Source organism: Aegilops tauschii, chromosome 2, assembly GCF_002575655.3.
Source record: "Aegilops tauschii subsp. strangulata cultivar AL8/78 chromosome 2, Aet v6.0, whole genome shotgun sequence".
Classification (NCBI taxonomy): domain Eukaryota; kingdom Viridiplantae; phylum Streptophyta; class Magnoliopsida; order Poales; family Poaceae; genus Aegilops; species Aegilops tauschii.
The window spans coordinates 469,555,041-469,578,445 of record NC_053036.3 but is presented as its reverse complement, the minus strand read 5'-3'; the positions used below and the strand labels follow the sequence as shown (position 1 = coordinate 469,578,445).

Sequence of the window (23,405 nt, the reverse complement as noted above, 5' to 3'; positions counted from 1 at the left end):
TGACTTTGCATTAGCCCCCAAGTGCCATGGTACATACTGGCAGTGACGTGGGACTTGCATATTCGATGTAATATCAAATTGAATAATGTAGCCCCCAAGTGCCGGGTCGTAAGCCTGCAGTGACTCAGGACTATTCCTTCCACTGTAGAATAAATCATATGCATTGATAAAATAATAGCCATTGTGCCACAGCGACTTTGAATACCTCATCTGTTGATAATTAATTCCGGAGCTTAAATACCCGGCGGCTCTTGGCTGATGGCGATTTAATACGCCTCCATTGTAAGCCGGAATTTGTACAACCCGGCGGCTTAGAGCCTTTGAGAAAATCAAGAATTGATAACCCTTTTGAGACACCAATTTCCATCTTTGATGATGGGCTAGAATTTAATCATTTATGTAAGTCATAGCTCTGTAAATCCTGCAGAGTTTAAACAACATATGCCCTGGCAACTTAACGTCAAAAACCAGGGCGGGTAACCACCCAAATATAGTCTTATCCTGCACATAATTAGATCACAAGATCCCTTGGCGGTTTACCGCAGGGCGGGTCATAATATCCCACATATAACCATTGATGTGTAACAAAGAGTCACAGATAAGCCTGTTATGAATCATAACTTTGAAACATAACTATAATAATAATATTATACCTGTGATATTGAATTTTCACTGTCGGTTTATGTGACCTACGCAGTAAGGGTGATAACCCAATCTTTAGAAATCAAGACTTCCAAATGTTTATGATTGTCATATGATGGCGACTTATCATCCAAAGTCAAACCGGGCTAAATAGCAACCACTCATATACACTTTAGATATGATCAAAAGAGCTTCAAATAAAATCCAAAAATTGTTTGCAGAAAAGAGACTTCAAAAAAATTTGAGGCTTCTGATTCGAATACGATCAGAAAACCGTCCCAAAGGGGTCAAGCTAAGATTCGAATACGATCATATAGCCCCCAGTGGCTTTGGCGTTGCCGATCAAGAGGGTACCGACAGCTATGTTCTCTTTGGTTCGAATACGGCCTATGTTTGAACAGGAAGCCCCCAAATGACCTTGAGAATTGTTTAATGACGCTGATTCGAATACGATCCACGTCGGTTCCCAAAAGGGGTTGAGCTATGATTCGAATACGATCAAGAAACCCCCTAGTGAGCTCGGCAGTGTGCCGATCAAGAGGGTACCGACAGCTATGTTCTCTTTGGTTCGAATACGACCTATGTTTGAACAGGAAGCCCCCTAGTGATCATGATAATATTTAACGATTCTGATTCAAATACGATCAGGGTCACACCCAAAGGGTTAAGCTAAATTCGAATACGATCAGCTCCCAGTGGTCATTAAAGCAGGGTACCTATATTTGAGTTGTGCTTTGTAACAGACTCTCTTTGGTCCCTTTAATTTTTCCTGAGAACTCGAACTTTTGCGAGAGATAAATTCTTTTTGAACCGGAAAAAACAGGATATTGATAATTTCAAAGCTTTATGATAAACAAATTTACCTTGAACCGGATTTGAGAGCTTCAAAACTTTGTGGCAGATAAATTTCCCTTGAATCGGATTTTAAACCGGATATTTTAAGAGCTTCAATGCTTTGTGGGAGATGTCAAGTCTCTTGAGCCGGATCTAAACCGGAATCCTTCTTTTTAAGCCGGAAATTTTCTGACGGCCTTTAAACTTTTTACCAATATGGCGGTAGCCTCCGGGACCGGGTTATTTTTCCCTCCAATGACCCGGAGTTCTTGAATGCATTGAAACCGACCAATGCTGCCGAGTCATATCATTGTAGCCCCCGAGTCTCAAGACGACTCGAGGAGTTGGCTTTGAGATTCTCTATATTGACCATAGCATAAGGTGTATATCATTGGTGTTGATAGCGCGATGTGAATCCACAGAAAGTTGAGGTGACTGCGGCGGGTTATAAATGATCATGTATGAGCTAGGTCAGCAACTCGGCCAATGGTTCCTTCCAACTGGATGTTTTGAAGTTAACCAAACTATAGTGGCGGCGGTTTGTGCGCCTGCCTATTGAGCCGTCCGGTGCATACGGCGGCTGATAACACATGATAATTTTCCTCCAAGTTGTTGGAAGAAAACCGAGCTTCCCAAGCAGTGACTTGCTCATATTCAATAATCAGCTTACGCAGACAGGTGCGGCCCGGTATGCTGAGGTAGACCAGGCCGCGAGAGACGGACGAAAAAGACGACCGCAGCATCAGAGGTGATATAGATAGATGAGTCGGTCACGGCGTTGTAAGCCAGTACGGACGGGCGAGTCAAACACAGGCGCGGCCCCGGCAAGCTGATATAAACCGGGCCGTAAGGGCGGCGTCTTGCATGCGTCCATTCATCGTGTAATGTGACACGGACGAACACCGGGCAGGACGTTGCCAGCGCGTACTCCGTACCCACGGTATAAACCATGTTTTGTAATGAATAATTGCCCTGCATATCAAAATATACGGTCCAAAGTAATTGTTCTTTTGACAAAAAACAATATGTGTCAAAATTAGACTTAGATAGATGTCACCTGATATGTTAGGCCGGAAATTATCCGCCGTGGAGTTGATGATTACTAGGTGAAACTGTAATCACTCACGGGTGAGTCGGCCGCGGCATTATAAGCCGGTTCGGACGTGAGAGTCGGGCGCGGCGTTGTAAGCCGGTGCGGACGGGGAGATCCGGCAGCAGCGTTGGAAACGGCTTAGCCGCGGGTGCGGCCGATAAGTCAATCGCGGGCGCGCTAAGCCGCACGGAGGACCAGTCAATCGCGGGCGATTCTAGCGAGTTGATGTAGATCGAACTGCACGGGCGGCGGCTTGCGCACACCCGTCCAACAGTAAACGATGAATCATTGCCCTGCATATATAAGAATATACAGACAAAGTAATTGTTCTTTGACAAAAAAACAATATGTACTAGAAATAGACTTAGATGAATATCACCTGATGATCTGTGTACAATCGTGCGCCAGACGTCAATTTAACAAACGATACATAGGCAGACCGTGGTAACACTTTTCACGTGAGATGCTTTGGAAAATCAATGGTTGTTTCGGGGGCGTGCCACTAGTGGATGTCCCATGCATGCCTGTTAATCTGTCTTTCTCTTCCTCTTTCTTTTCAATGATGGACAAGGCAGCTGCCCCCTTTTTTTATGCCTTTTTCCTCTGGTGACTTGACGCAGCGCGATGCCATGGCGTAACAACCTCACTACGTTGGGCTATTGCCCCTGCAGCTCCCTTGCTGCTCTGTTTGTTGCAGCAGCGGTGGATTCAGACGGCTTGGTAAGACCGACTTAAAGCGGCGTTTAAAAACAGGTCAGCGGTCGCGAGCTTGGAGGCGTCGCATCTTGGTGGAGCAGAGGTGCTCGAAGGCCACAGAAAACCGAAGGACTTGGGCACGCAGAGGCTTGTAGAGCAGGGCGAGTTGCACGGACGGGGCGTGTAGTGGCGCGAGCAGCGCAACTCGCAACTTGGCGCGCCGGTAGGATCGCGGCAGAAGCAGCTAGGCGGGTCAACAATGTTGGAAATATGCCCTAGAGGCAATAATAAAATGGTTATTATTATATTTCCTTGTTCATGATAATTGTCTATTGTTCATGCTATAATTGTGTTATCCGGAAATCGTAATACATGTGTGAATACATAGACCACAACATGTCCCTCTTGAGCCTCTAGTTGACTAGCTCGTTGATCCACAGATAGTCATGGTTTCCTGACTATGGACATTGGATGTCATTGATAACGGGATCACATCATTAGGAGAATGATGTGATGGACAAGACCCAATCCTAAGCATAGCACAAGATCGTGTAGTTCGTTTGCTAGAGCTTTTCCAAATGTCAAGTATCATTTCCTTAGACCATGAGATTGTGCAACTCCCGGATACCATAGGAGTGCTTTGGGTGTGCCAAACGTCACAACGTAACCGGGTGGCTATAAAGGTGCACTACGGGTATCTCCGAAAGTGTCTGTTGGGTTGGCACGAATCGAGACTGGGATTTGTCACTCCGTATGACGGAGAGGTATCTCTGGGCCCACTCGGTAATGCATCATCATAATGAGCTCAATGTGACCAAGTGTTTGGTCAGGGGATCATGCATTACGGTACGAGTAAAGTGACTTGTCGGTAACGAGATTGAACAAGGTATTGGGATACCGACGATCGAATCTCGGGCAAGTAACGTACCGATTGACAAAGGTAATTGTATACGGGATTGATTGAATCCTCGACATCGTGGTTCATCTGATGAGATCATCGTGGAACATGTGGGAGCCAACATGGGTATCTAGATCCCGCTGTTGGTTATTGACCGGAGAGTCGTCTCAGTCATGTCTGCATGTCTCCCGAACCCGTAGGGTCTACACACTTAAGGTTCGGTGACACTAGAGTTGTAGAGATATTAGTATGCGGTTAACAGAAAGTTGTTCGGAGTCCCGGATGAGATCCCGGACATCACGAGGTGTTCCGGAATGGTCCGGAGGTAAGGATTTATATTTGGGATGTCCTATTTTGGCCACCGAAAAATGTTTGGGATTTTTCGGTATTGTACCGGGAAGGTTCTAGAAGGTTCCGAAGTGGGGCCCACCTGCATGGGGGGACCCACATGAACGTGGGTAGTGGGGGCAAGGCCCCACACCCCTGGTCAAGGCGCACCAAGATCCCACCTTAGAAGGAATAAGATCATATCCCGAAGGGATAAGATCAAGATCCCTAAAAAGGGGGGATAACAATCGGTGGGGAAGGGAAATGATGGGATTTCTTTCCCCCACCTTTGCCAACGCCCCAATAGACTTGGAGGGCAAGAAACCAGCCCCCTCCACCCATATATATAGTGGGGAGGCGCATGGGAGCAGCACCCCAAGCCCTGGCGCCTCCCTCCCTCCCGTGACACCTCTTCCTCCCCGCTTGCGCTTGGCGAAGCCCTGCCGGGATCCCGCTACTTCCACCACCACGCCGTCGTGCTGCTGGATCTCCATCAACTTCTCCTCCCCCCTTGCTGGATCAAGAAGGAGGAGACGTCCCCACTCCGTACGTGTGTTGAACGCGGAGGTGCCGTCCGTTCGGCGCTAGGATCATCGGTGATTTGGATCACGACGAGTACGACTCCATCAACCCCGTTCTCTTGAACGCTTCCGCGCGCGATCTACAAGGGTATGTAGATGCACTCCCCTCTCTCTCTCGTTGCTAGATGACTCCATAGATTGATCTTGGTGATACGTAGAAAATTTTAAATTTCTGCTACGATCCCCAACAGTGGCATCATGAGCTAGGTCTATGCGTAGTTTCTATGCACGAGTAGAACACAAACTTGTTGTGGGCGTAGATGTTGTCAATTTTCTTGCCACTACTAGTCTTATCTTGTTTCGGCGGCATCGTGGGATGAAGCGGCCCGGACCGACCTTACACGTACGCTTACGTGAGACAGGTTCCACCGACTGACATGCACTAGTTGCATAAGGTGGCTAGCGGGTGTCTGTCTCTCCCACTTTAGTCGAATCGGATTCGATGAAAAGGGTCCTTATGAAGGGTAAATAGAAGTTGGCATATCACGTTGTGGTTTTACGTAGGTAAGAAACGTTCTTCCTAGAAACCTATAGAAGCCACGTAAAACATGCAACAACAATTAGAGGACGTCTAACTTGTTTTTGCAGCATATGCCTTGTGATGTGATATGGCCAAAAGGATGTGATGAATGAAATATATGTGATGTATGAGATTGATCATGTTCTTGTAATAGGAATCACGACTTGCATGTCGATGAGTATGACAACCGGCAGGAGCCATAGGAGTTGTCTTTATTTTTTGTATGACCTGCGTGTCATTGAATAACGCCATGTAAATTACTTTACTTTATTGCTAAACACGTTAGCCATAGAAGTAGAAGTAATCATTGGCGTGACAACTTCATGAAGACACGATGATGGAGATCATGATGATGGAGATCATGGTGTCATGCCGGTGACGAAGATGATCATGGCGCCCCGAAGATGGAGATCAAAGGAGCAACATGATACTGGCCATATCATGTCACTATTTGATTGCATGTGATGTTTATCATGTTTTACATCTTATTTGCTTAGAACGACGGTAGCTTAAATAAGATGACCCCTCGCAATAATTTCAAGAAAGTGTTCCCCCTAACTTTGCACCGTTGCGAAGGTCGTTGTTTCGAAGCACCACGTGATGATCGGGTGTGATAGATTCTAACGTTCGAATACAACGGGTGTAAGCCAGATTTACACACGCAATACACTTAGGTTGACTTGACGAGCCTAGCATGTACAGACATGGCCTCGGAACACGGAAGACCGAAAGGTCGGGCATGAGTCGTATAGAAGATACGATCAACATGAAGATGTTCACCGATATTGACTAGTCCGTCTCACGTGATGATCGGACACGGCCTAGTTGACTCGGATCATGTTTCACTTAGATGACTAGAGGGATGTCTATCTGAGTGGGAGTTCATTGAATAATTTGATTAGATGAACTTAATTATCATGAACTTAGTCTAAAATCTTTACAATATGTCTTGTATATCAAATGGCCCACGCTAATGTTGCCCTCAACTTCAACGCGTTCCTAGAGAAAACCAAACTGAAAGATGATGGCAGCAACTATACGGACTGGGTCCGGAACCTGAGGATCATCCTCATTGCTGCCAAGAAAGATTATGTCCTAGAAGCACCGCTAGGTGACGCACCCATCCCAGAGAACCAAGACGTTATGAATGCTTGGCAGCAGCGTGCTGATGATTACTCCCTCGTTCAATGCGGCATGCTTTACAGCTTAGAACCGGGGCTCCAAAAGCGTTTTGAGCAACACGGAGCATATGAGATCTTCGAAGAGCTGAAAATGGTTTTCCAAGCTCATGCCCAGGTCGAGAGATATGAAGTCTCCGACAAGTTCTTCAGTTGTAAGATGAAGGAAAATAGTTCTGTCAGTGAGCACATACTCAAAATGTCTGGGTTACACAACTGCTTGACTCAGCTGTGAGTTAATCTCCCGGATGACGCGGTCATTGACAGAATCCTTCAGTCGCTTCCACCGAGCTACAAGAGCTTTGTGATGAACTTCAATATGCAGGGGATGGAAAAGACCATTCCTGAGGTATATTCAATGCTAAAATCAGCGGAGGTGGAGATCAAAAAGGAACATCAAGTGTTGATGGTGAATAAAACCACTAAGTTCAAGAAAGGCAAGGGTAAGAAGAACTTCAAGAAGGACGGCAAGGGAGTTGCCGCGCCCAGTAAGCCAGTTGCCGGGAAGAAGCCAAAGAATGGACCCAAGACTGAGACGGAGTGCTTTTATTGCAAGGGAAGTGGTCACTGGAAGCGGAACTGCCCCAAGTACTTGGCGGACAAGAAGGCCGGCAACACCAAAGGTATATGTGATATACATGTTATTGATGTGTACCTTACCAGCACTCGTAGTAGCTCCTGGGTATTTGATACCGGTGCGGTTGCTCATATTTGTAACTCAAAGCAGGAGCTGCGGAATAAACGGAGACTGGCAAAGGACGAGGTGACGATGCGCGTCGGGAATGGTTCCAAGGTCGATGTGATCGCCGTTGGCACGCTACCTCTACATTTACCTACGGGATTAGTTTTAAACCTCAATAATTGTTATTTAGTGCTAGCTTTGAGCATGAACATTGTATCAGGATCTCGTTTAATTCGAGATGGCTACTCATTTAAATCCGAGAATAATGGTTGTTCTATTTATATGAGAGATATGTTTCATGGTCATGCCCCGCTGGTTAATGGTTTATTCTTAATGAATCTCGAACGTAGTGTTACACATATTCATAGTGTGAATACCAAAAGATGTAAGGTTCATAATGATAGTCCCACATACTTGTGGCACTGCCGTCTTGGTCACATTGGTGTCAAACGCATGAAGAAGCTCCATGCAGATGGACTTTTGGAGTCTCTTGATTACGAATCGTTTGACACGTGCGAACCATGCCTCATGGTTAAGATGACCAAGACTCCGTTCTCCGGAACAATGGAGCGAGCAACCAACTTATTGGAAATCATACATACTGATGTGTGCGGTCCAATGAGTGTTGAGGCTCGCGGTGGCTATCGTTATGTTCTCACTCTCACTGATGACTTGAGTAGATATGGGTATGTCTACCTAATGAAACACAAGTCTGAGACCTTTGAAAAGTTCAAGGAATTTCAGAGTGAGGTTGAGAATCAACATGACAGGAAAATAAAGTTCTTACGATCAGATCATGGAGGGGAATATTTGAGTCATGAATTTGGCACACACTTAAGGAAATGTGGAATAGTTTCACAACTCACGCCGCCTGGAACACCTCATCGAAATGGTGTGTCCGAACGTCGTAATCGCACTCTATTGGATATGGTGCGATCTATGATGTCTCTTCCCGATCTACCGCTCTCATTTTGGGGCTATGCTTTAGAGACTGCCGCATTCACTTTAAATAGGGCTCCGTCGAAATCCGTTGAGACGACAACGTATGAATTATTGTTTGGGAAGAAACCTAAGCTATCGTTTCTAAAAGTTTGGGGATGCGATGCTTATGTCAAGAAACTTCAACCTGAAAAGCTCGAACCCAAGTCGGAAAAATGCGTCTTCATAGGATACCCTAAGGAAACCATTGGGTATACCTTCTACCTCAGATCCGAAGGCAAAATCTTTGTTGCCAAGAACGGGTCCTTTCTGGAGAAAGAGTTTCTCTCGAAAGAAGTAAGTGGGAGGAAGGTGGAACTTGATGAAGTACTACCTCTTGAACCGGAAAGTAGCGCAGCTCAGGAAGATTTTCCTGTGGTGCCTGCACCGACTAGAGAGGAAGTTAATGATGATGATGATCAAGGTACTTCGGATCAAGCTCCTACTCAACTTCGTAGGTCCACAAGGACACGTTCCGCGCCAGAGAGGTATGGCAACCCTGTCTTGGAAATCATGTTGTTAGACAACGGTGAACCTTCGAACTATGAAGAAGCAATGGCGGGCCCAGATTCCAACAAATGGCTTGAAGCAATGCAATCCGAGATAGGATCCATGTATGAAAACAAAGTGTGGACTTTGACAGACTTGCCCGATGATCGGCGAGCGATAGAAAACAAATGGATCTTTAAGAAGAAGACAGACGCGGATGGTAATGTTACCATCTATAAAGCTCGACTTGTCGCTAAGGGTTATCGACAAGTTCAAGGGGTTGACTACGATGAGACTTTCTCACCCGTAGCGAAGCTGAAGTCCGTCCGAATCATGTTAGCAATTGTCGCATACTATGATTATGAGATATGGCAAATGGACATCAAAACGACATTCCTTAACGGCTTTCTTAAGGAAGAATTGTATATGATGCAGCCGGAAGGTTTTGTCGATCCTAAGAATACTAACAAGGTATGCAAGCTCCAGCGCTCCATCTATGGGCTGGTGCAAGCATCTCGGAGTGGGAACATTCGATTTGATGAGATGATCAAAGCGTTTGGGTTTACACAGACTTATGGAGAAGCCTGTGTTTACAAGAAAGTGAGTGGGAGCTCTGTAGCATTTCTCATATTATATGTGGATGACATACTGTTGATGGGAAATGATATAGAATTCTTGGGAAGCATAAAGGCCTAGTAGAACAAGTGTTTTTCAATGAAGGACCTTGGAGAAGCTGCTTATATATTAGGCATCAAGATCTATAGAGATAGATCAAGACGCCTCATTGGTCTTTCAAAAAGTACGTACCTTGACAAGATATTGAAGAAGTTCAATATGGATCAGTCCAAGAAGGGGTTCTTGCCTGTATTGCAAGGTGTGCAATTGAGCACGGCTCACTGCCCGACCACGGCAGAAGATAGAGAAAAGATGAGTGTCGTCCCCTATGCCTCGGCCATAGGGTCTATTATGTATGCCATGCTGTGTACCAGACCTGATGTAAACCTTGTCGTAAGTTTGGTAGGAAGGTACCAAAGTAATCTCGGCATGGAACACTGGACAGCGGTCAAGAATATCTTGAAGTACCTGAAGAGGACTAAGGATATATTTCTCGTTTATGGAGGTGACGAAGAGCTCGTCGTAAAGGGTTACGTTGATGCTAGCTTCGACACAGATCTGGATGACTCTAAGTCACAAACCGGATACGTGTATATTTTGAATGGTGGGGCAGTAAGCTGGTGCAGTTGCAAGCAAAGCGTTGTGGCAGGATCTACATGTGAAGCGGAATACATGGCGGCCTCAGAGGCAGCACAAGAAGCAATCTGGGTGAAGGAGTTCATTACGGACCTAGGAGTTATTCCCAATGCGTCGGGCCCGATAACTCTCTTCCGTGACAACACTCGAGATATTGCCCTTGCCAAGGAGCCCAGGTTTCACAGGAAGACCAGGCATATCAAGCGTCGCTTCAACTCCATTCGTGAAAATGTTTAAAATGGAGACATAGATATTTGTAAAGTACATACGGACCTGAATGTAGCAGATCCGTTGACTAAACCTCTCGCTAGAGCAAAACATGATCAACACCAGAACTCTATGGGTGTTCAATTCATCACAATGTAACTAGATTATTGACTCTAGTGCAAGTCGGAGACTGTTGGAAATATGCCCTAGAGGCAATAATAAAATGGTTATTATTATATTTCCTTGTTCATGATAATTGTCTATTGTTCATGCTATAATTGTGTTATCCGGAAATCGTAATACATGTGTGAATACATAGACCACAACATGTCCCTAGTGAGCCTCTAGTTGACTAGCTCGATGATCAACAGATAGTCATGGTTTCCTGACTATGGACATTGGATGTCATTGATAACGGGATCACATCATTAGGAGAATGCTGTGATGGACAAGACCCAATCCTAAGCATAGCACAAGATTGTGTAGTTCGTTTGCTAGAGCTTTTCCAAATGTCAAGTATCATTTCCTTAGACCATGAGATTGTGCAACTCCCGGATACCATAGGAGTGCTTTGGGTGTGCCAAACGTCACAACGTAACCGGGTGGCTATAAAGGTGCACTACGGGTATCTCCGAAAGTGTCTGTTGGGTTGGCACGAATCGAGACTGGGATTTGTCACTCCGTATGACGGAGAGGTATCTCTGGGCCCACTCGGTAATGCATCATCATAATGAGCTCAATGTGACCAAGTGTTTGGTCAGGGGATCATGCATTACGGTACGAGTAAAGTGACTTGCCGGTAACGAGATTGAACAAGGTATTGGGATACCGACGATCGAATCTCGGGCAAGTAACGTACCGATTGACAAAGGTAATTGTATACGGGATTGATTGAATCCTCAACATCGTGGTTCATCTGATGAGATCATCGTGGAACATGTGGGAGCCAACATGGGTATCTAGATCCCGCTGTTGGTTATTGACCGGAGAGTCGTCTCAGTCATGTCTGCATGTCTCCCGAACCCGTAGGGTCTACACACTTAAGGTTCGGTGACGCTAGAGTTGTAGAGATATTAGTATGCGGTTAACCGAAAGTTGTTTGGAGTCTCGGATGAGATCCCGGACGTCACGAGGAGTTCCGGAATGGTCCGGAGGCGCACCAAGGTCCCACCTTAGAAGGAATAAGATCATATCCCAAAGGGATAAGATCAAGATCCCTAAAAAGGGGGATAACAATCGGTGGGGAAGGAAAATGATGGGATTTCTTTCCCCCACCTTTGCCAACGCCCCAATGGACTTGGAGGGCAAGAAACCAGCCCCCTCCACCCCTATATATAGTGGGGAGGCGCATGGGAGCAGCACCCCAAGCCCTGGCGCCTCCCTCCCTCCCGTGACACCTCTTCCTCCCCGCTTGCGCTTGGCGAAGCCCTACCGGGATCCCGCTACTTCCACCACCACGCCGTCGCGCTGCTGGATCTCCATCAACTTCTCCTCCCCCCTTGCTGGATCAAGAAGGAGGAGACGTCCCCGCTCCGTACGTGTGTTGAACGCGGAGGTGCCGTCCGTTCGGCGCTAGGATCATCGGGGATTTGGATCACGACGAGTACGACTCCATCAACCCCGTTCTCTTGAACGCTTCCGCGCGCGATCTACAAGGGTATGTGGATGCACTCCCCTCTCTCTCATTGCTAGATGACTCCATAGATTGATCTTGGTGATACGTAGAAAATTTTAAATTTCTGCTACGATCCCCAACAAACAAAGGCGGCCCGGGGTGCGACAGGCTCGTTATGTGACGGCGGCGGCGTGAGGCGGCCACCGCGGAGGCACTTTAGAAGAAGCGACGCGGGTCGACGAAGGCAAAGCGGTCTCAACAGTGACTTGCAGATGGCTGTGCCAATACTGCTTAATAAGGCGGTTTAACAGCGGAGCTCCGGCAGGGGACGATCCGACGCGGCTCAGAGACGACCGCGATAGAGGTGGCGAGGCGAGTGCAGTGGCAGCTCGAAATCCACGGCTGAAGCAGACTGATGTGGCACCACGGCTGAGGAGCAAAGCCAAGGCGAGGCTCTGGTGTTGACTTGGCATAGCAGTGGCCGGTTCAGAAACGACGACGGACGCGGCAGTGAACGGCCCAGAGGCGGAGCTGGCTTGAAGGCAATATGAACCGGGTCGTAGTTGGTTTGACCGTCTCGTTCAATCGTTTGCACACTGGAATCCTGCATTGATGTTTCCGATAGTAGGCAGTGTTTTGAAAACCCAAAAATCTGGTCTGTACTGAATTGGTACTAGCATCGCGTGTAGTGCAACAGGAGACAAAAAATTTAATCTTGTGGATCAACCTTGACCACCACGTAGGAGCAGTAGCATTATAGTACTATTTCTCGATTGATGATCAGTTGTTGGAATCGGCGGCAGCAAAACCTTTTAATATCACAGGGGCAGTAGGCTGTACCAAAAATTGCGTAATAGCTGGTGGTCTCTTCGGGACTTGAAGGAGGCGAGGAGGAGTAGGGGAACTCGGCGGATCCGGCTGTAGCCTTGGATCGGTTTGTCCGTATACGTACCACAGATTAACACCTTCCATCTCGGATTTGGCGCAGCTGCGGTTTAGACGGATATCGTCCCGTCTGACGACCCAAACAATAGAAACCTTTATCCTCTTGATCTCAAAACTTCGCACTGTAAACTCCAAATTTAATCATGATTCTGATAATCAAACCACTTTTTCTTCATCTGACCAATCACGAGCTTCCCGAAACCCTGAGAAAATATCCCTCCAAGAACTCAACACCACCGTGCGCAAGCCCCACGGTGGGCGCCAACTGTCGTGGAATTGTCACGGCAGATGTCCTTAGTGTCAGGACTTAGTCGCGAGGCCAACGCATCTATGTGGTAGCTTGAGAGGGGTTGAGCGGAATCGAGAGACGCAACACAAGACAAGGATTTAGACAGCTTCGGGCCTCGGGAAACATCATCCGGTAATAACCCTACATGCTGTTTGTGGCTAGGTCTTATTCCGTATGCTCATGAGGGAGTCGCTGTATAAGCCGGCTCTCCTCTAGTTGTGTCTAGCCCTAGAGATTATTGAGCTTCTTACTTGTCCCTCTTGGGGAGCCTTGCCCCTCCTTATATAAGTTGAAGGGGCCGGCTTACATGTAGAGTCCTAGTAGGATTAGGACTAGTCTCTTTTCAATTACAAGATGGATAGCAATCCAGGTCTTATTCAAAGTGTTTAAGTCGGCCTGCTGGGCCACCTCCCATGATGGGCCGCGGGCTACCTCCATGAGGATACCCGTGTCCCATATCCACGACAGGTTCCGTAGTGTGGGTACAGTGTACTAACCTCTGCAGAGTGTATATTAAATCTATCGATAGCCACGCCCGCGGATAAGGGCCCAGTTCGAAAGTAGGTCACACCGTGAGTCAATAGTAATAAGAATAACTTGATTAATGACAACCCGGGGTTGAGATCGCCGTAAGGATCATGGTGGTATCGAGGATACCGAGTCGTTGTATATTCGTTATGTTGTGCAAGAATCGTGGGTAACGATCAAGCTCCTTGTGGTCATTTAATGATTACTACGGTATTGTTTATACCAAGCTTGATTTGATCCTGAGATGATCGTGTGACGTCCGAGGTTGGTAAGTGATGTATGTGATGGTTACGAGGTAACCCGAGAAGAATAAGTGGTGCATATAGTGTCATCATATTGCATGCTAGCATCGTCAGATTTATATGGTCATGCCAGGCTCATATTGTTCTAGCTGTATCATGTTCATGTTGTTCATGCCACGTTAGCCTGATGATCTCATGATAATCCCTGCTTAACCTGTAATTGACATGCTGTTGTTTGTCTTGAATGCTTCTGGTTATTGTGAGCTTGCAAGTACATTCAATGTACTGACCTGGCGTGTCATGCCAGTTAGCAGGTCATTCCGGATTTGATTGCTTGTTTGCCGTGGAGTCCTTGTTTGCGAGCTAGGATAAGCGTTCCAGCCAGAGTCCCTGCGGAGTGGAGTTCACCACCGTCGTCGTTGTTCCGCTGCTAGAGTTATTCCGCTGCTTCGAGTTGTTCTGCTGCTTGCATAGAGCAACTGAGGATGGCGTAGTGTCGCCGTACCGATGTTATTCATTGTAATATCGGAGACCTTGTATTCATATTCGTGTAATAATAGAAAGCTGGTTTGTTCTATGCTAAGCAGTGCCGTATTCCAGAAGACTTCTCCTCGATCTCTGGGCTGGAATACGGGGCGTTCCGGTTTCTCTGAGCCGGGGTGCCACAGCGCTTGGTATCAGAGCAGGTTTGGCTGTAGGACGCCCTAGACCGCGCGAACGTTAGAAAGCGGTAGTATAGACCCCAGTTTGTTTGTTGCACTTGATTGCTGCATTTGTTTGTCGCATAGCATGCATATAGATTATTATTTAATCGCTAATGGTTAATCTTGTGAGTGTAGGTGGTATCGGTTCCGATCCACTACCTACGCCCTCCTTCTTATCATGCTTGCTCTTCGGTGTGATGAGACCACATCATCATCCATGCCCTCCATCTCGTTCTTTTGGCAACCCTTGCTGACCTTTGTTATCAGAAAAGGGCAATGGCATTAGACCCAGTCTTCCACTGTTATCTTGCCTTGTCATTTCATTCTTTGGACGGGTATGATTCCCTTCGTACGCTTGATGATGAGGTATTCGTGACTTTTGTGTCTCGCTACTTGATCGTTAAGTCCGTCCTCACCTGTGTATCCATCCAGATCCAGCCACTGTTCAGCCAGTGCTTGGTGTAGCTTCAGTTACGCCAACGCCTTCCACACATGGATATAATTTCCGTGCACGCCGCCACAACATATTAGACCGCAATACCGGAGTTTCCGCGAGATTTGTGTGCTTAGGTGTGCATGCATATTATTTTGTGAGTAGCAGTAATATGTGATGATTGCTTGATTAATTATCTTAGTAGTATGCTTGTGTGCTTTTGTTTTAGTCGTTTCTGTTGTTCCTTTCTTTGGGCCTTCAGTGTTACAAAGTTTTCCCCTATTAAAGTTGCTCGTCAGCTGACACCGGACCCGAAGAGTCAGCAAGAAATGCATATATTTGGAAATTCAGCTAAACAAAATGGAATTATCAGCAGACTGCAATGAAAATTGGAATATCTCGTCTAAATGCAAAAGAAATCTTGGGTGGACCGTCAGTATCAAGTTTGCATTAGCATGCACTCATCACAACAAAATGATTAAATCAACAAGAAGAGAAATTGTGTGCAAGGTTGACAGAATATTATCAAAGGTATGGCTCAGATACATGTTTAATTTTTCGTTGAGGATGATTTTGGAACTCGATGTACCTGGAAGCAAGAAAAAATATGGCATATACTCAGAAAGGAGGATAGTCCAGTAAAACCCTATTTCATACAAGAAATCAACATCAGAAATATTAAGATGGCATGTATATGTGGAAATCGGTCCGCATATCACAATAAGAAGTTTCTGGTGTAAGCAACCCACTTTTCCCTCACAAGATACCAGAGAAGCTTCGAAGGCAAGATTCATCTATCTTCCTCAGTACGATACATGGATGACTTCTCGCGCAAGGTACTCTGCCTTCTTCGGTAAGCAACCGCAAAAGCTTCCAGCATAAGGTACTGAGTCTTTCCCTAGCAAAGTCTTTAAGGGGGTAAGCTTCTGAAGCATGATACCCAGTCTTCTTCAGCGAGCTGTCCGATGAAAGTTTCGAGCACAAGCCAGCAAATATTCCTCAGTAAGACATTGGTACAAGGTAGTACGCTGTGAATTGACAACATATGGCAGTGAATCCCAAGAATCAGATCCGCAACCTTTTGGTCAGAATCAAGAATCAGTCAGAATACACGTCTGTCTCGGAATCAGGTCCTCATATATATGCAATGAGCATACCATCAAGATCTTACAAGTCACTTGGATGAGGATCTGATAACCACGTGAGGATGATTAAGAGAAGAAAGCCAGTATACATCGCAGTGTGACAAAGGATCATGAGGATTGACGACCTCAATGAGCTCAATACAAGTACTCGTGAACCTGGAAAATGATCCTGATGAGCCCTTGTCCCCTTTTTCTCCAATGACGGCACCACGCCTGTGATCTGAGCTGTTTCTAGCTATCCGGGGTGGATGCCGATTTTTGTTTCTCTCTTCAACAACTGTCACGAGTCTGAGCTGCTTTTCGGCCGTCTCGTACAACTGTTGAGTTTCTTTTTGTGACAGTAGCCCTATAGCTGCTTTTTGGCTATTTTAGGGAGCTGCCACCTTCTCCTTATTGACCCGGTCTCATGCTCTGAGCTGCTTTTCGGCCGTCTTGAGCCGTGGTTGAGTTATTCCAGTAATGTCCCAGATCTGAGTTGTAAAGACCGTTCTGGTGGCTACTGATTTATTTGCCGATTTCTTGCAAGGGTTTCGGATGATCATTTCCCAACAATCAGAACTTGAGAGGTGTTGAACCTGCCATTTAATAGGTTACCGTGTCAGAAAAACGAGGATAAGCTACGATTGCTGAAAAATTGCACCGACAGTACCTGTGGTCATACAAAGAAACAATATGGCCCAGCTCTTTCAGCCAAGGATCCTGACCAAGAAAACAATAATGAAGGAGCGAGACCAGTGAGGCAGGTATGAAAATTGTACACGACCCCCATGGTGCAGATCCCCCGGACAGTCTAAGTCAGTATGGATCCACAGGGATATGCCTACAGCATGAGTAATCGGCATGAGGAATAACAGTCTGGAAGCCTGAGTCCTCACTTATATGAATCATCATGGATAGCCCGTCGTGAACAAATTTTTTCCGTCAGAACCACCGTCAGTCAAGTCTGCAGATATTAAAATACAGGCCAAACCCTATATGCTGGCCGCGATAGGAGACAATCAAATATTTGGTACGGATCCGATACTGATGACAGTGGAACCGGTTAAGATGATTCAGAAACTTCTGCGATGAGTCAGAATCTGTCAGGAAACGGTTATGTTTTAACTCACTGTTTGGAACCCAAGGGACCTGCATTTAAAGGAGAAACCCAATGAAATGAGTCAGAGCATGAGTTTTCATCAGAAAAATCTGATCATCATTACATGAAAGGTTGTCAGTGCCGGGTGGCACACCCAACGGAAATCACTCCTGGACTTGTGAGACAGACATATATTTCAGTTGTGAAAATTAATCACAGTCAGCTAGTCAGCAGATCTAAAAAGAAATTGGAGCCTATATAAGCATGAGCAAGCCAGGTAAGATCTGTCAAGAATGTGGATACAGTAAAGCAAACCACCCAGGGCCAGTCAAATAAAAATTTAGTGGGAACAACAATAAAGGAAAAAGGATACCCGAGTTGGAAACGGTTTCCTCAAGTCATAATATTCATACTTGTTCCCTGAGCAACCAAATCTCGAGGACGAGATTTCTTTAAGGGGGTAAGGTTTGTGACAGCCTGATTTTTGGCCCGTTCTTTTTCTTTTGTTTTTCCGATGTTTTTGCCTAAGTTTTCTTTTTCCGTGGCTTTGTGGTCTGGAAACTGAAGAAGATGCCCTCTTCTTTGCTTCCATAGTGGCTTGTCATTCCCAAATCCTTCCCTCGACCCTGTCATTTTCATCCTAGACCAAATCCCAATATTCTTTTTATTGGGAATATTCCTTTTCTATTAAAGGAATAACTCAAATTGCCTTAGGTTGTGAAGCAACCTATATTTCCCTCACTCCAAAAATTCCCAAATAATTCTAATAAATTTTTTGGGTCATACCTTGATCAAATATGGAAAAACTTTTCATTGCCATGTTCAAAAATAATTCCCCAATATTCCTTTTTTCTATTCTGCCCTAAATGGCACTTTCTGAAGGAAGTGTCATTTATATTTTTCCTAGTGGCTACCCACATTTTTGGTCATGTTTATATGACCAAATAATTGCCTCATGCACAAGTTCAACTTTATTTGCCTAGCCAATCTTCATCAGTGAATTTTCAAAGTTTTTGTCAGACAGAAGACTTTGTGAAGGAAGTACTAGCTAGGAGTATCCAAATGAGATGAACTTTTGCACCCTCCTTAATGTGCTCATATTAACCCCCTCCACCCATTTGCAGACCCATCCAATCATCTATGTGAGCACAGGAGCAAATATTTGATTCTGGCAATATTTTCAGGTTGTGAAGAAAGCGCATTTTGTATTGCTTCAAAAATCCTGATAAATTACCAGATCATTATTATGCCCATAAAACATCTCTCCACCCAATTTTGCATCATTTCAATGAGCCATTTGATCACCAAAATTCTTCCAAGTTTCTGGACAGAAATGATGTTTGTGAAGCAAGTGCCATTTTGGCTTGTCCATTTGGCATGAGCTTTTTACAGCATCTTCATATGTCCAAATAATCAAGCTTTGCCCAATCTTAGCCCAAGTTTATACTCTATGTGAGAGCATCATCATGATCTTCATTTCTGGACCAAAAACGCAATTGTGAAGCAACTATATTAATTTTTGGTCCATTTCTCCTCAAAATCTCCAGGATCATAGTCCCTCCATACCTAAACACCCGAGACAACTTATTTGGCTTCAAGAATTTCCCTGTTGATCACCAGTGCTCACCCAAGTTTACTACCGTAAACTTCAGAGGGTTATTTCTATTTGACCGTAGCCGTTTTCACCAATCTACCACCACAGTTGAAACCAATCTTTGAAGGACTTACCACTAGACAACATTGGCCAGCCATTTGGATCCTCTGGATGCCAGCCTGCGCGGTGACCACCACTTTGGCATGCAATGGCCGCGCCCAGAATGGCTTCTTGCTCGGGCCCCTCCCCCTCTCGTCGGCTTCGCGCTCGTGATGATGTCCAGTAGATAGCCCTCGTCGTCGCCGTTCCCCTGGACCCCTCTCCCCCTCCGTCAGCTTGCTCACCGACGCAAACCGCCGTGTGCCCACGGGCGTACAGTGGCGTTTGGCTCGGTTCGTCGCCGTCGTCTTCCTCCCTGCGTCCCTCGACCTCTTCTACCCCGTGAGCTCTCCCCTGTGCCTCCCTCGTCGCCTGCCTCCGAGCTCATGCGCGCGAGCACGCGTCCGCGGCGGTGCCAGCTCGGCCCCCTCCCCCGCTGGCTATTTAAGCCACTCCCGAACCCCTCCGAGCTCTCCATCGCCTTTGCCTCACTCCACTACGCCTCCCCAGCCTCTCGTTTGAGCTCGAGGAGCTCTCCTTCCCTCCCATCCCCGCCATGGCCGCCTCGGGTCTCCTCTCAAATTGGATCGATGCCGGCCCTCCCCCTCCTTTCTGTAGCCACCAGAGGACTCCCCGAGACCCTGCGCTCCTCCCCACCCTCTCGTCTTGTAGCCGGAGCCAGTGTGGCCGCGCGCCACCGAAGTTGTCCGCCGCCGCATGCTCTCTGCCTTCGCAAGGCGCCGCCACCCCGTCCTTCCTCGACGCCCGCAGCCTGCCCAGATCGACGCGGCGCTCCTCGCTGGTCTTACCGGTGGCCTCAGCGCAGCCGGGGACTGTCGGAGCCGCCGGGGCAGTCGCCGGCGTCGCCCCTCCCGTGTCTCCTTTGTTCCTGTCGGGCGCAGGGAGAGGAGGAAGAAGATGAGGCCAGGTGGGGCCCGCGACTCCCTCGCCCCCACTGGTCAGCCACACGGTGTTGACCCTTCCCAGTCCGACGTGGATAAGTGACGGGCCCCGTCCCGCGGGACCCGCCCAGCCCCGACCCCACCTGGCAGCCACACGCGTTGACCAGCCCCTGCCAAGTCAGATAAGTGAAAGCGTAATTCCGTTTTACGTTTTCGCTGACCAAAAGCGTATTTCTAACTTTGTGTTTCTGCCTTATCCACTCAGGGACTTGTTTGTGATGAAATTTTTACAGAAAAGTCCCTGAACTTCAACCCTCCATAACTTTTTAACCGTAGCTCCAAATGAGGTGAATCCAAAGCCTACTTATTCGTTTCATCGAGCCCGTTCTATTGGCCATGCTTTCACTATGGTTTGACACTATGGAAATGACCATTATGCCCTTGCCCTTATTCATCCCTCTCCGAGAGAGAACGTTTTCCGGCGTTTCGTTCCGCGAGCTTCTCGCACTTTCTCCCGGTGATTTCTTCCACCCTAGGCAAGCCACAATACCCACTTGCATGATAGTCATGCAGTAGCCATGGGTTTCAACTTGAATCTTTATTAAATGTTTGCTTGTTGAAAAGATGGTTATCGTTGTTCCGATGATGTTTAGATTTGCATGTTCACTTTTGTGATAGGTTGTCTTGTACTCTGTTATCATGTTCTACCTGCTAGTATTTCCTTTCATATGTTTATACTTGCCAGTAGTACATGTTGATGTTGGTGATGGTCATGCTAGTCAGTATGCCATGCTCAGTGGATATGATTTATTGTTGATATGGGGGATAGTTATGTGATACCCTCATGATTATGTTGATATCATGTTCATGAATTTTTATCATGGCTCGGCATATTTGCATTCAAGTTAACTGGATTAAATTGAACTTGAACAACTGTTGGCTGAGTCATGGTGCCGCTGAATCGATGTTGACCAGTGCAACCACGCTTACCGGTATGGGACGGTCCTAACTGGGTCTATTGTTGTGCCTCTCGCCGGTGCCTCCAACGAGGGAAGGTTATGGGCGCGTGCTACCCTGATCAGGTAGGCGGACATAAGCCTTGTGTGCCCGTTGTTGTTGTTATGTGCACATGTCCCCGTTTGGGACGGTTTATTGTTTTGGGCCACGACGGTGGTCGTTGTGTCTTGAGGTAGACACGGGGCCACCCATGACTTAGCCCAGAGGGGAGTGAGTCGGAGTGGCCGGGAGAGTGTCATGGCAGTAGATCGGTTTTGTGGGAACACCGTTGGTCCACCCGAATGGGAGTGCGAGGCCATGGGTTCCGTAGTCTGGGTACAGTGTACTAACCTCTGCAGAGTGTATATTAGATCTATCGATAGCCGCGCCCGCGGGTAAGGGCCTAGTTCGAAAGTAGGTCACACCATGAGTCAACAGTAATAAGAATAACTTGATTAATGACAACCCGGGGTTGTGATCGCCGTAAGGATCACGGTGGTATCGAGGATACCGAGTCGTTGTATATTCGTGATGTTGTGCGAGAATCGTGGGTAAAGATCAAGCTCCTTGTGGTCATTTAATGATTACTACGGTATTGTTTATACCAAGCTTGACTTGATCCTGAGATAATCGTGTGACGTCCGAGGTTGGTAAGTGATGTATGTGATGGTTACGAGGTAACCCGAGAAGAATAAGTGGTGCATATAGTGTCATCATATTGCATGCTAGCATCGTCAGATTTATATGTTCATGCCAGGCTCATATTGTTCTAGCTGTATCATCTTCATGTTGTTCATGCCACATTAGCCTGATGATCTCATGATAATCCCTGCTTAACCTGTAATTGACATGCTGTTGTTTGTCTTGAATGCTTCTGGTTATTGTGAGCTTGCAAGTACATTCAATGTACTGACCTGGCGTGTCATGCCAGTTAGCAGGTCATTCCGGATTTGATTGCTTGTTTGCCGTGGAGTCCTGGTTTGCGAGCTAGGATAAGCGTTCCAGCCAGAGTCCCTGCGGAGTGGAGTTCACCACCGTCGTAGTTGTTCCGCTGCTATAGTTATTCCGCTGCTTCGAGTTGTTCCGCTGCTTGCATAGAGCAACTGAGGATGGCGTAGTGTCGCCGTACCGATGTTATTCATTGTAATATCGGAGACCTTGTATTCATATTTGTGTAATAATAGAAAGCTGGTTTGTTCTATGCTAAGCAGTGCCGTATTCCAGAAGACTTCTCCTCGATCTCTGGGCTGGAATACGGGGCGTTCCGGTTTCTCTGAGCCGGGGTGCCACACCTACTATATTCTCTAACATAAAATAGCAAAAAACAAGATAGCCCCTGGCTCTCCATTATGGAGAATGGAGATTATCCTGTCTCCAATTCTTGCCTTTCGCTTAATGTTGCTTCCAAGAACCTCCTTACGAATGTCCAAACATTTTTACCATTCTTTGATTAGCATGTGTTCACCGGTTTTAGAAATCCGATATGCACAGGTGAGATCCGTAGGATGCCCTGGCATTATGTTCAGAACTTCAAGGCGACCATTCTGATACATCAGATGAGGCACACAATCCATCGTGATTTTCTGTTGAAAAACATAGTAATAACTTCATAGTTAGCAATGATGTACTAGTTTTAGAAGTATGCAAAAGATGCACGGATGTCGTAATAGTAAAAAATCTTACCAGGGTATCTCCATAGAAGTTATCGTGGTTCAACACGTGCACTAGTGGAACGTATTCACCATAATTTGGAGGAGTTCGATAATAGGTATTGTAATTCTCAAAGTAAGTACAAAATGCGATCAGATGATTTTTCTCCTTATAAGTTAATTCGGAGGCATCAGCGTAGTGGGTTCTGTCTACCATGTTCCGCACATTGTTTGAACAGTCAAAATAAGCTGTCAACTATTTTGAAATAAACAATATAAATTAGTTAATAACTATGTTTGAGAAACTCACATAGCGGTAGAATCAGAAGCGTATCAACAAGGACCAAATGTCCATATTGTTTTGCTCGATGTCAGGATCACCAAGATCCCTGGTGACAATCATACCCTCATAAAAACCATACATTTTGCAAAGTGCTTCCCAATTTTGGCAACCAAAATGGGTTACGCTCTGAGAACTGTACAGATTTACTCAAAATCCATATCATGATGGTGTATCTTCTTTGTTTCAAAATTTTCATGGTCTTCAAAACCCATCCTCTCCAAGACATAGCGTCTTGCATGGCATGGTATAAGCTAGTCAAATTGTAAAAGATGAAAATTAGACGTTGAAATAGTTGAAGTCGTGCTTAATTACGATAAAAACAATTGTCGTTGTTGCGTACCGTTTCAACGTCGAAGGTCTCCTCAAGCTTAATGGTGAAGCGCCGATCTTCGTCCAGGTGAGGGCACCTGTCGCACAGACCTCGATCGTCGTGGCACCAGCTGCACTCCCCCGGGAGACTTTTGTCG

At 46.3% G+C, this 23,405-nt stretch overlaps 1 long non-coding RNA gene across 1 annotated transcript; it reads left to right on the top strand.

The window, feature by feature from the left end:
• Nucleotides 1–19,272: 19,272 nt before the first annotated feature.
• LOC141041731 (uncharacterized) lies at nt 19,273–22,147 on the top strand. The gene is made up of 2 exons (XR_012203094.1): nt 19,273–20,297; nt 21,878–22,147. It is a non-coding gene; the product is annotated as an uncharacterized lncRNA (long non-coding RNA).
• The last annotated feature ends 1,258 nt before the right edge of the window (nt 22,148–23,405 follow it).